The sequence below is a fragment of the Lissotriton helveticus genome, chromosome 12, assembly GCF_964261635.1.
Source record: "Lissotriton helveticus chromosome 12, aLisHel1.1, whole genome shotgun sequence".
NCBI lineage: Eukaryota > Metazoa > Chordata > Amphibia > Caudata > Salamandridae > Lissotriton > Lissotriton helveticus.
The window spans coordinates 369,981,303-369,993,526 of record NC_136073.1 but is presented as its reverse complement, the minus strand read 5'-3'; the positions used below and the strand labels follow the sequence as shown (position 1 = coordinate 369,993,526).

General features: G+C 42.7%; 1 protein-coding gene across 2 annotated transcripts in view; it reads right to left on the bottom strand.

Moving 5' to 3' along the window:
* The window catches only part of LOC144797804 (acyl-coenzyme A diphosphatase NUDT19-like), a 207,627-nt gene extending 196,033 nt beyond the window's left edge, over positions 1 to 11,594 (bottom strand). The window contains exon 1 of one of the 2 annotated variants that reach the window (XM_078668592.1): positions 11,473 to 11,594. The gene's annotated coding sequence lies outside the window, so the exon portion shown is untranslated. Of the gene's footprint in view, positions 1 to 11,094; positions 11,135 to 11,472 lie in introns of those variants that run through there. The other variant, XM_078668590.1, reaches the window with a different exon arrangement.
* Between the last annotated feature and the right edge of the window lie 630 nt (positions 11,595 to 12,224).

Sequence of the window (12,224 nt, the reverse complement as noted above, 5' to 3'; positions counted from 1 at the left end):
AGAGACTCGCATTATCACTCGTCACTTCGCTGAAAGCTGGGGAGGGGCTGGGCTTCCCACTGGTGGGTGCTTATTATCAAGCGTCCTGTCTCCGCTACATCACGGAGTGGAATAGGCCCTTGTTCAGCAAACACTGGAACTTTATGGACCAAACAGTAGCTGGCTGTAATATCTGGCATGAACTATGGCTTCCGCACAAACACAGAGCGTGGGGCCTTTACTCTTCTCCGGTGACCTCGCCGACTCTTAAAGCATAGGATGAATTAGCGCGACGCAGGGGCTGGACTACGTTTCCCTCCCCTATGACACCTATCGTGGACAATCCTGATTTCCCGCCGGGGTGCGCGTCCCCAGACTTTCACCACTGGAGGGAGGAGTGTTGCAAAAGGGTGGGCTCCCTCTTTGATCTAGATGGCTTGGTCCCCTTCCCTCAATTGTGTAAGGACTACTCTAATTTGCCAGAGTCGGGCGCTTTCCATTACTCACTTTCACACTGGGTGACCCAACCTTCCAACTTCGCCTTAATGTCCCGCCCCTTGACCGCTTTCGAAAAATGGCTAGTCTGCAAGAGGGATGACCGTAAGCTCATATCTGAATTGTATACGACGATCATGGCGCGTCCCAAGAAACAGAGAACGAAGGCGCAGGTTCATTGGGAGACTGAATTAGGGCGTCCTTTGACGCACAAGGAATGGGAACACATCTTTAACCAAGCGCACCACACTGCCTCCAATACAGCAGGTGTGGAATCTGCCTATAAAGTAGTCACTTATTGGTATTATACACCGGCACACACCAACGGCAACTCGAGTGACGTCATCTACGCCATCCTATGCCCGTGCAATCTACTATATCTTGGACAAACCAGACAAAAAGTCAAGACACGGATACGGCAACACTGCCGCAGGATTCGCTGCAACACCCCCGGTGCCCCACTAGTGGAACACTTTAGAACACACACACCCACCGGACTCCATCAGATGGCTGGTCCTGGAGAAAGTATCACTGGGATCAAGGGGCGGTGATCTTGGGCCTATCTTGAATGTCGGAGAGTGAAAATTGGTGTATCTTTTGGACTCAGTGAATAATTGATTAAATGAACTAGATGGCACCTATGCACAACTGGCGGGTCTGACCCCAGAGTAAATGACACATAGCTAGTAACACTTGCCTTTTCCGAATGTCCCATGCTGTAGGTTTTTTGTTTTTCTGTAAACACGTATACTACCAGTGCAGCACACATCGTGGCGTGCCCACGCCGAGAGGAAGTCAACGTTGCTATAAATTAATTATGCCTTCATACGTACCCTCGGGATGTAATCATGCTGTATGTGACATCCAACTATATACCCATCTTACACTAGCGATTTGCAACTATGTCTACTGCTTACATGGGTTGTAATTTAGATGCTTGTGATTTAGATGTCAATTATTCTTTGTGTACAACTAGAATGCCAGTACTTTATTCATGTAAATCTTTTTAATTGTATAGCAAGATATGCGAAGTATAAAACATTAAGCGTAGTCTAATGTCAGAGGTACACACTCACTACTGTATGCCTACATCCGTACTTCTGTTGATGGCGGTCATGCTCAGGGCAAACTACCAACCACTTTTGTTGACTATACTGCCATCTCACGACGATGACACTTTATTTATTTTTATTTATTTATTTTTATACATTTAATTTCATTTTTTTTTAACAAACGATTTGCACACTCCCTCCGTACCCGTATGAACGAGACGGCCACAGCATTTTCAGATTCTCCCCTGAAGATTCGGAGTATGTGCTGGCATTCTTAACATATGACCTACAAGAGACTTGTAACTGGCGAGCCCCCTAGCGACTGTGATGGTGAGCGGCTGCTCTTCCTCATGCACGCACGCCACCTCATTCTTTAAATTACCGAATCTTCCCGGCAGCCGGCTTTCATTCGGAGCATCTGTCACAAGTGAAAGGTAACCGCGATATGGTTCATCCCCGGATAACATCTTGACTTGTAGCTATTACCGTCTTTCTTTGAAGACACGAGTGTTAGTCTCTAGATCCATCCTAGGCACGATTGTGAGTTTTGGGAGTTATTTGACACACGATTTCTAATTTTGAACCTGTCCTCGACCGCGATCAGCTTCTGCGTGACTCCATCGCAGGCTTGATGGCACAGCCAGACCTCCCCTTTTGAATCACCACTATGAGTAATCTGTGATAATACGATAAATTATAAGCGTTTGTGTTAATAACAGGGCTTGAGCTATGGTACTTTTGGCTTAACGCGCTTGTACCCTAGACAGCACATAGCTAGCACACTGTGCCCAGTCTAACAACACCGCCAGCACCCGGGCCTTTTTTCTGATAGGCACCGGCTACGGACACCAAAGGGTGTTTGACATTTACCCTTAGACGCGACCTCCCTTTTAGATCCATACTGCGCACGCTCTTTCACATGCAAGTTGTGTAACGATGATACACACTACGATGTTTGGCACTGTGTACTCACAGAGAGCCATTTTCAGATTGAGGCAGACTAGGGGTTTCGCCACTGACCTCAACATAGATATGTAACCGCTCCACCACATGGGAGCTAGTTGATATGCAACCTGTCATCAGACGGTTTACTCAGAGCCGTTTTTGATTTTTTTTTATAGATTCCACTGGATTGGTTCCCATTATGTTGCAAGCTGTTGACCTATTGCTGCATGCTTCCACTCATGGTTGAGTAAGTACCTACCCACTGTTCCAATATAGTGAGAGCAGCTGATTTAATCAGTAGAGATATGACTGTTTCCTTCTTCCTTTAGGAGCTTCACCAGGCCCTCCATTACCATTCACACGGCGGAGGTTCCCCGTCGTTGTATTTAAGTAGGTACTGTTCACCAGACACAATAGTAGCATACATGAGTATATCACCATCTCCTTACATGGTCTCTCCAATTATCCATAGGTGCTCTTCACAGTTCAGTCCTGATGAAGACCCCACCGTAAGGACATTATTAATTCCTGCCATCAGGGGTCGAAAAGTCAACAACACACAAACAACATTCTACACAAACTCTGTGGCGACATTGTTAAAAAAATGATTGTCCATTACAGTTATGTGTGTTTTCAGGAACGCTTGACCTATCACAGGCCGGAAAAGTTTTTTTATGCAACATTGATGTATATATGTCACAAATACCTTTTGAATTTCCTCCTCTCACACGGTACCACTTAACACCCATTCCCTTCCTCCTTCCCCTCTTGCACTGACAGCACTGTAATATATTGCACTGAAACTATAATGAGCAACGGTGTTGCCATTATTTGTGAATACTTTGAATATATTGCACTGTAGTCAGAATGAGCAACGGGGTTGCCATTTTTCTGCTAATGCTTTGAATACAATTGCATTAGATGCTCTGTCTCAAAAAGTGAATACATTGGACTCTTGCCTTAACTAAAAATTGTTATTTGCTACTATATATTGTCTCTTAAAAAGTTCTTTGCTACCTTGACCAATAATGCTTTGTACTGTGTGATCTACATGTACTAAGCATCACAAACATTCTGCAGACTTGTTCTCCGCCCCAGGAATGTATTCAACTGTGAAATTGTAATCCTGATGAGAAATTACCAATCTTTTTATTCTAGAAGAGAAAGCATCTAGACCTTTCTTTTCAAAAACTTCTTTAAATGGTTGATGATCAGACCTTACTTTGCAGGTCGGACCCCACACCAGATTTCTGAACTTTCCAAGAGCCCAATAGATTGCAAGCACTTCCCTTGCAGTAATTGAATAATTTAACTCAGCACCTTTGAGACACAGAGATTCACATGCAATCAGTTGTTCAACTCCTCCTCTTTTCTGAACTACAACTGCCCCAACAAATTTCGCCCTGGCATCTATTTTTAAGTAATTCTCGTCTCCAGGAACAAAAGCTTGCGAAAAAAGGAGCATTTTTGAGGTAATATTTTACTTAATACATTTCCCTCTGACAATCATTCCACTCAAGCACAACATTTTTTCCAACTAACTTCTGCAAATGTACAGTCTTGTTTGTATAATTCCAGATTAACTTATTGTAATATTCAAATCATTCCCCTAACCACGAGACCATTCGCTGAGCCACAAGACCTCCCGTGCTATAACCTGGACTTCTTTCAAATCCAATAAACTATTTTGATGAGAAATAGTCTCCTTGAATTTACATATTGATGTGGCGAGCCTATGCTAGAGAATGAAAATGCCCACATGCGAGAGGGAAAATCTTTAATAGCCGGCCGGGGCGACTTTAGCGGGTTCACACTCCCTTGTACAGTCCTGAAGAGGGTGGAAACTGATTGGCCGAAATACGTCAACTACATATTGGGAGGAGTCCATGGTGATAGTTGAAAAGGCCAATTGAAGCATGGACTGCAGGCTTAATATCATTTGATGTTCAGTATGTGAATATTAGGCAACAGGCATAAGGAATTATAAGTGGACTACCTCGTGACAGACCCTGCGGATTTATATACGAGGACAGTGTGACAGTGGTTTTAAGGATATTGCAATCTGATTCGAAATAAGCATTCACGTATTTATAATTTGATTTCAAATAAACATTCACAAATAAATCATTATGCATATAGCAATACTGAAGGAGTTGTCTGGATGAAAAGCATACTTTATAAATGTATTGGCAAATGATGATAATGTCCAATAATAATTCATGAATTATTGTAGACTAAAAGGTTTGAATGTATGCCACTAGAGTAACTTGTGGTCTTTTGGCAGGCCTACTATAAGCATTTAATTTACAGGCCCTGGCTACCTTACTAGGGACTTACAAGTAAATTAAAATGTGCCAATTGAGTGTAAATCAATTTCACCATGTTTAAAGGAGACATCATAAGCATTTTTGGTTAGCAGTGGTAAAGTGTGCAGAGTCCTAAGACCAACAAAAACGAATTCAGGAAATAGGAGGAGTGAAAAAGGTTTGGGGGAAGGCCACCCTAAGGCTGACCGGTCTAACAACCATAAACACTGATTGCCACACAACTTGCCAGACAATATCCCACAGATTACACTCCACACATGGCCACTATCTCATTGCACACTTACAGAACAACATTCTTCGTGGGCTCAAAACATCTTGCGTCGTCACTCCATATCTTCCTGTTCTTGGTATGCCAACCACCTATAACAACACAGCCCCCCATTCTCCAAACCCCATTCCACTCTTTAAAAATTACCAACATCTAACTGCATATTAAAGCTACCTAGTACTACACCACACTAAATGTCAACACTCCTCCTCATCCACTAGATTCTTGTCATTGCATCAACCTGAACACATCGAACCTTATTTTACTTACACATCACTTTTCATCTGCATGCACCAAGCCCCACAATACTAAGACTCGTACCACACAAGACCCCAGGTTCATCACATAAAGACTCTGACTAATATGTGGACACTCTCTTCAGGGAAATAACGTCACAAAGGCATCAGACCTTTTGCTGGGAGGCAGCCAGCAGGCAATGGATAGAGAGTCTCAGTACAGAGAGCCTGATAACCGTAGCACAGAATTATAGACCTCTAAGCCAAAGCTTGATTGGAAAAGTGTATTATATGTTCAAGGTGACCCTGAACTCAGGAGAGCCTCACCAAAAGGAACATCAGTATGTAATCCTCCAACCGCAATAAAAATAGAAGTTAAAACTCAACAGAGCAAGCCAGTCATACACAGATCACTCTCCTATTTAAGGAGAAATGTTACATTAACACATTTGTAAAATGCACTAATACCCTCAAAGGGTGTCCATGTGCTAGGAGATTGCTACTGGAGAAACCACAGAGGATCAGATAAGGATGTGAGAAAACAGACGGGTTTTGGGAGCTTAACATGAATTGAGAGGAATAGCAAACAGGCAAAGGTAAGCAGAGAGAGTTTAACATAATTTGGTAGCTTGAAAAGAGAATGGCTTTCAATTTAGATTGCGTGCAAAGGGTGCGAGACTGATAAAATGTTCTATGAGCTAGACAGATGCTTTTGATGAGAATCATTTTTCGAACAGGAATCCAATAGAGGGAAGCCAGATACAATTAAATATAGGTCTAACATGGTAGGCTGGAGATAAGACAAGCAGCTTGGCCTTAAGATCTGAACACGTACTATAGATAACTCGCAGAGGCTACACATCACGTTTTGTAAACGTGTTTGCCTTGCCAGTAGCAAAACTCACACCTCTCTGGACCCCCAAATGGGAAACTCATATGCTCCCAACCCAAAAACTTACATCAGTGTTTGAAATAAAAATATATATAAATACAAGTCCTCACTATCCCAGAGTAAATGTGTGCTATTAATAAATGCTGGCACTCTCCCATTCAGGGTAATGCACCAGCCCTGATTTATTTTCTCCTTTTCAAATGAATGGAGTGCGGGTACTCAGTGCTTTACAATAGTTGCCATTTAAAGAACAAGCTCTTGATTAGCTAGAGGCAGTCAATGCCCTCCCCCCAACTGAGACCCTTGGGATGGGAAACTAGTTTGTGGACGATATCTGCAAACTTTATAGCATGGGCTGCTAGACTTTTAGTCAGGGAAGAGGTGTGGCGCCAGGGTGACTGACGCTGGAATCTGGGGCTCACGGTTTGATCCCTAGCACCAGCGGCAGGTCAGCCCAGCACCATGTGACTCTGGGCAATAGCTTGCTTAATCTTCCCGATGGCCCCCAGCGCTGGGACACCTTCGGGTAGTTGTTCACGCTTTACAAATACTGGATTTACATTTTACATTTTACTTTTCAAAGGTGGCAAGAGAGACATTTTTCACTACTGGGATTTCCTTTAACAGCAGAATGTGTCCTGTCTACTTGAAATCGGAGTAATTTTAATTGAACCTTTTGTACTAACAGGCCTACTAATTATTTATTTTTACTTTTTATATTTTAATCATATTTTTATAGCGAGAACATGACCCTTGCGGGTTTCAGAGCACTTTACAGAATGACAGGGTGCTGAGTAGTAAAAGCCATAGTAACATATTCATTACAAGTTCAGTTAACAGTCGAATAGCATGGTTAGATCATTAATAGCAACATATTGTCATAGTTCATACACTGCAAATACCATGCATGCATAGTTGAGAAGCAGGGGGGTAACATCGGTATTGCAAGGAAGAGCGCATTAGGTAGCCAGAGATAGTCATGTGAGCGGCTGAGGAGAATAGAGTTGTGTGATCTAGGGAAGAAATGTGTTCATGAGGAATTCTTTGATTTCTTTCTTGAATTAAATGTTAGAGGGCTCCGTTCTGATTTCTTAAGGTAAAGCGTTTCAAATTCTTGGGGCAATCCCAGAGACAAGGTTGTAGGTTTTCTTCTTGTGGAATCTGTGAGGTGTCAGAAGAAAAGTGTTTGTGCTTCGGGTTGCTCTGGAACCTCCGGAAAGTTCGAGCTTCTGGACGAGATAGTTAGGGGTACTATGGTGGAAGGCTTTATGCATCATGCAGCCATTTTTTAGCTGGATTCTAACTTCACATGGGAGTCAGTTGAGGGATTTGAGATTGGGGTGATGTGGTTGTATCTTTTTGAACCAGTGATAAGTCTAGTGGCAGAGTTGAGCGAGGCCCTTAGAGAAGCAAGTTTGGATCTGGGTAGTACGGAAAGGGTTGTACTACCATAATCCAACTTGGGAAATACTAAGGCTTGTACAGCATGTTTGAAATAGCTTGGGGGGTTCTGGGGATGAAAGGTTTTAATTTCCTTAAAATACTCATTTGGTGATTTGCTGCTTTGGTGGAGGCACTGATATGTTTTTGCATGTTGAGATTTGTGTCAAGAGTAACACCCAGTGATTTTGCAAAGTCAATGATTTGTGGACTGCAGTTGAGGGCTGTAAGTTGTTTCAACCATTCTTCTATTACCAGTGCCTGGTTGGGTGGGGCGATAAGCAGGAGCTCAATTTTTGGAGCATTTTGTTTGAGGTGATTAGTTGCTAGCCAATTTTGAGTTTCCATTAGTGTTGTGTTCAGCAAAATTATATCTTCTGGGGAGAGCGACTTTGAGGTATAGCTTGTTATTGTCAGCATACATGTGGTAGTGGATATTGGATGAGCTCAGAATTTCTGTCAGGGGCTCCATCAATAGGTTGAAGAGGGTGGACAAAAGAGATGATCCCTGTGGGCCCACCAGTGTGATCCGTGTGGACTGAGATAGAGAGATATTAAGCTTGACTCTTTAAAATCTGTTTAGGAAGTAGGAGGAGAACTATTTACGGACTGGACCTGAAATGCCCATACAGTGTTCCAAAAGTTCTAACAAATTTGCGTCCTTCACCGAATTAAATGCTGTTGATTGGTCAAGGAGGACTAATAGACAGGCTTAGTTCTGGTCCAGAATTTTTAATGCATCGTCTTACAATGTGTGTCATAGCAGATTTGGTGGTGTGCCCAGCACGAAAGCCTGATTGGTATTTGTCTAAAAGACAGGTATGATCAACGTGGTTACAGAGTTGAATGTGAACACATTATTCTAGGCGTTTCGTCAGGGTAGGAAAATTGGAAATAGATCAGAGGTTGTTAAGGTGGGTTTGGCACGCTTTTGTTTTTTTCAGAATGGCGGCAACTTGTTTTGATTTCAGGCAGTCAGGGATGGAGCCTTGAAGGAGGAAGGCATTGACAATCTTGGTCCAGTTTCGGAGTAATGTGGGTATGATTTCCTTGAAGCATTTCGAGGGAAGAGGGTCATTGAAATGGTTTGATGGTTTCAGTCTAGTTAAGATCTTATGACTCGTGCCCTCATCAAATGTTCTAAAGGAGTTCCTTGAGGCATTGTTTTTGGGGTACAGACTGGGAGAGAATACTGGTAAAAAATGCCCGGGAGGAGATGGGCAAGTTGGAGGGAGGGTAAGATTGTTCCAAAGCCAGCTGCAGGTCACTTCTCATAGTTTCTGCAAAAAGAAGGAGATGAATTTCTCTGTTTGCAAGCGAGTTGGTTCCCACCAGTGTCCTATTTGGTGTGCAGTTCGATTGTGCTTTTCATAGATCAAATCGGTTTTTGGGTCAATTGCTGGCTTGATCGATCTGGTTTCTGAAGAAGTCTGTTTTTGAAGTTCAAATGCTATTGTAGTAACTGTTTCTTAATGATCTCGGGAGCTTGATATGCTCAATGGACGGGTCGGATCTCCACTGACGTTCGGCTAATCTCAAGTTTTTTACGTCTTTCTGTGTTGAGACTACCATTTTACTATGGTGTTGAGATTTTAGTGGGCATTCTTTTTAGTTGGAGTGGAGCGATTGAGTCAAGAACTGATTCCATGGAGCGAGGGTAGTGACTCTAAGAGCAAGGACATCTGAGGGCTCTTCAGGAGGAGTTAAGATGTTGTGACTGAAGAAGGTCAGACATTCCTGTCGATGTTAAGCTTGTTCCTTTTCCAGATTTTGGGCTTGGGTCATTGTGCTATGTTGTTTATCAAAACTTCTGTGATGAGGAAAGTAATGCGGTGTTGGTCGATCCAATCACAGGGTAGGAAGGATTCCATCTGAATTGAATTGGGTTTTGCAGAGATAAGATCTAAAGTTGCTCCTTTGTTGTGAGTGGGTTTGTCGCAGAATTGAGTCAGGTTCAAGTCTGCAAGAAAAGTTTTGAGGCTGTTGACTGCTGAATCATTCAGGTCATTCTAATGAAGATTAAAGTCTCTGCGGAAGACTTGAGGGAAGTGCTGATCAGCATTTGTTTCAAAAGCTTTCATGACATGTTCAATAAAATCTAGGTTGTCGCCTGGAGGGTGGCATCAATCAATCAAATACACTTTATTTGTTTTTTACACATTTACATTACAGGGTGGGATATCAAGTGTAACTTGCATAGGGATCTTTTGTTGCATGAGCTATCAAGGCAAAGGTATTCGCAGGAAGGTAAGATCGGAGTTTGCGTGTGTTTAGGCTGTGCCTCCACCTGGTCTATGGGGTCTATCCAGTCTTTTAATACTATGGTTATGGGAGACTAGAATGTCCATGAGCGGTGCAGAGGAGTCATTTAGCCAGGTTTCCGTTAGCATTAGGAGGTCAAGGTCATGGGCAAAGATCAAGTCAGCAATATCTCAAGCATGTTTTGAGGAGGATCTGCAGTTGATTAGCATGCATTTTAGTTGTGTTTTGTGGAGTACTGGGTTAGAATGTGAGAGGTTAATTCATCTGAGGTTATGTTAGTTGACAGCTCTATGGTTGAGTGTAGGTGCTCTGAGAGGGTTGGGCGTGAGGACCTGGATAGTTTCTGGACTATCTCGTTCTGAGGGTGAGAGGAATTGTATAGGAGGAAACACAAGCCTTGGAATGTGGTGTCCAACCTGGGAAAACAGTTAGCTCATAAACACAGCTACATGGATATATGGCATGGATATATGGCACGGAAATAGGGTAGGGTGACCAGGGGTCCCGGATTTGCCCCAACAGTCCCGGTTTTTCACGAGCTGTCCTGCAAATTTCGATACATTAAGCTCATGCCTCAGTTTTTAGAGAGGGTCCGCTGAAAAAGCTGGGAGGTATCTTTTTAAGTTTTGCAAAGCAGGGACAGTTAGCTGCTGTTATAAGAAGTCAATATAATTAACCAGCATGCTACTGGCTTTAAAAAGAGCATTTTATGTACGTTCTTACTGCCTCTTCTGTAATTTTCTACTAAGGAGCACTGTCATTCTGTGCGGAAGTAAAATTGTAGTCCTTCTATTTTTAGAAAATGTCCCGGTTTTTTGCTTTAAAATTCTGGTCACCCTAAAATAGGGGATAATATAGCAAAACCTCTCCTGCATAACTATAGAGGATACATAAATAACCAGATCAACGATCACTTTCGGAAAACCAAATAAGATAAAAGTGAAATAGGCCATTCAAACACAATAAAAGTATATTAAAAATGACAATTGAAACTTCTAACGGAAATGATCCTAGATTGCCTCAAAAAATGACAACACACTACTACAATCAGCAAGTGCCTGCACAATGAGCAGAGATGCAACGCCTTTCACAAAACGCGTCGCCGAGCTTCACAACTACTCAGGCGCCGAGCTGTACAAAATGCTCATGACGCCGCCCAGTATCAACTTCAATGCTCTGGAAATTAAAGTGGTTTTACCTCTGTTGAAGCCTACTTTCATCTGTCAAATGGGAAAGTCAAAGAAAAAAAAGACGGACAAAGAAGTCGACACATAAAAAGTAAAAAGAAAGGAAGGACGCACAGGCATGACAAGCTTATTACTCAAAGCTAGGAATAACGTGGCGGCCATCTTCGAACTACTGTACAACAGTCTCCTCAATTCAAAATTGTATTCTTCAGTTCTGCCCCCTCCATTCTGTCCCCTTAATCGTATTTTAAAGTTGTTGGGATATTCAAGGATGACAGCAAGAAGTAGCAAATAATTTAACAAATCCGTTTTACAATCACCAAAAGTCCCTCTTGGGAAAACATGCGTCTGCCTTTCAGTGAACAAACAGCCTTTTCATTTGCCCTTACCTTACCCTCTCGCTGTATTTTCTGATATTACCATAAAAGTAATTAAGTAGCAATAGCGTACGTAAAGTTTCTCCTCATATCCTCGTAAAACTTCCTGTCCCTTCACGCTTCCGTAATCGTGCACATAAAACATAACATGCAAGACACAGATGCCTTCAAGACGATGTGGCTTCTGACACAGTTTGCATAATTAGAGCTTCATAACATTGCACAAAACCAGTGACCTTTGAAATCTGTGGACTGTCTTAGCCTTTTAACTCTTTAAACTCTTTAAACTCTTTAAACTCTTTTAACACAAGCATTGGCAAAGCCACATGGTCTAGATTTAATATGTGAAAATGCAGGGCCGGTCCTAGCCATGGGCGGTATGGGCAGCTGCCCAGGGCCTCGCGCTCAGGGGGGCCCCGCCGCCGGCCCCGCAGTTGCGGGAATAATAAATGATGATGGCCTGGGGAAAAGCGCTGCGCAGTGGTGAGCACAGCACAGTGCATTCTTCCGTCCGTCTAATAATATCGAGAGTGTGTGTGTTTCTCAGGGGGGCCCCGCCGCCGGCCCCGGATGTGATGTCACATGAAAATTAGAGGGGCCTCGCATCTTCCATTTCGCCCAGGGCCCGACAATTCCTAAGACCGGCCCTGTGAAAATGTGTGCACGCTTATGCATATATTAACACATAAAAGCAGTATGTGTTGTTACATTAATTATGTTATACTTATATATTAAAGTAACGTTATAGTTAGGGGAAATGTTCA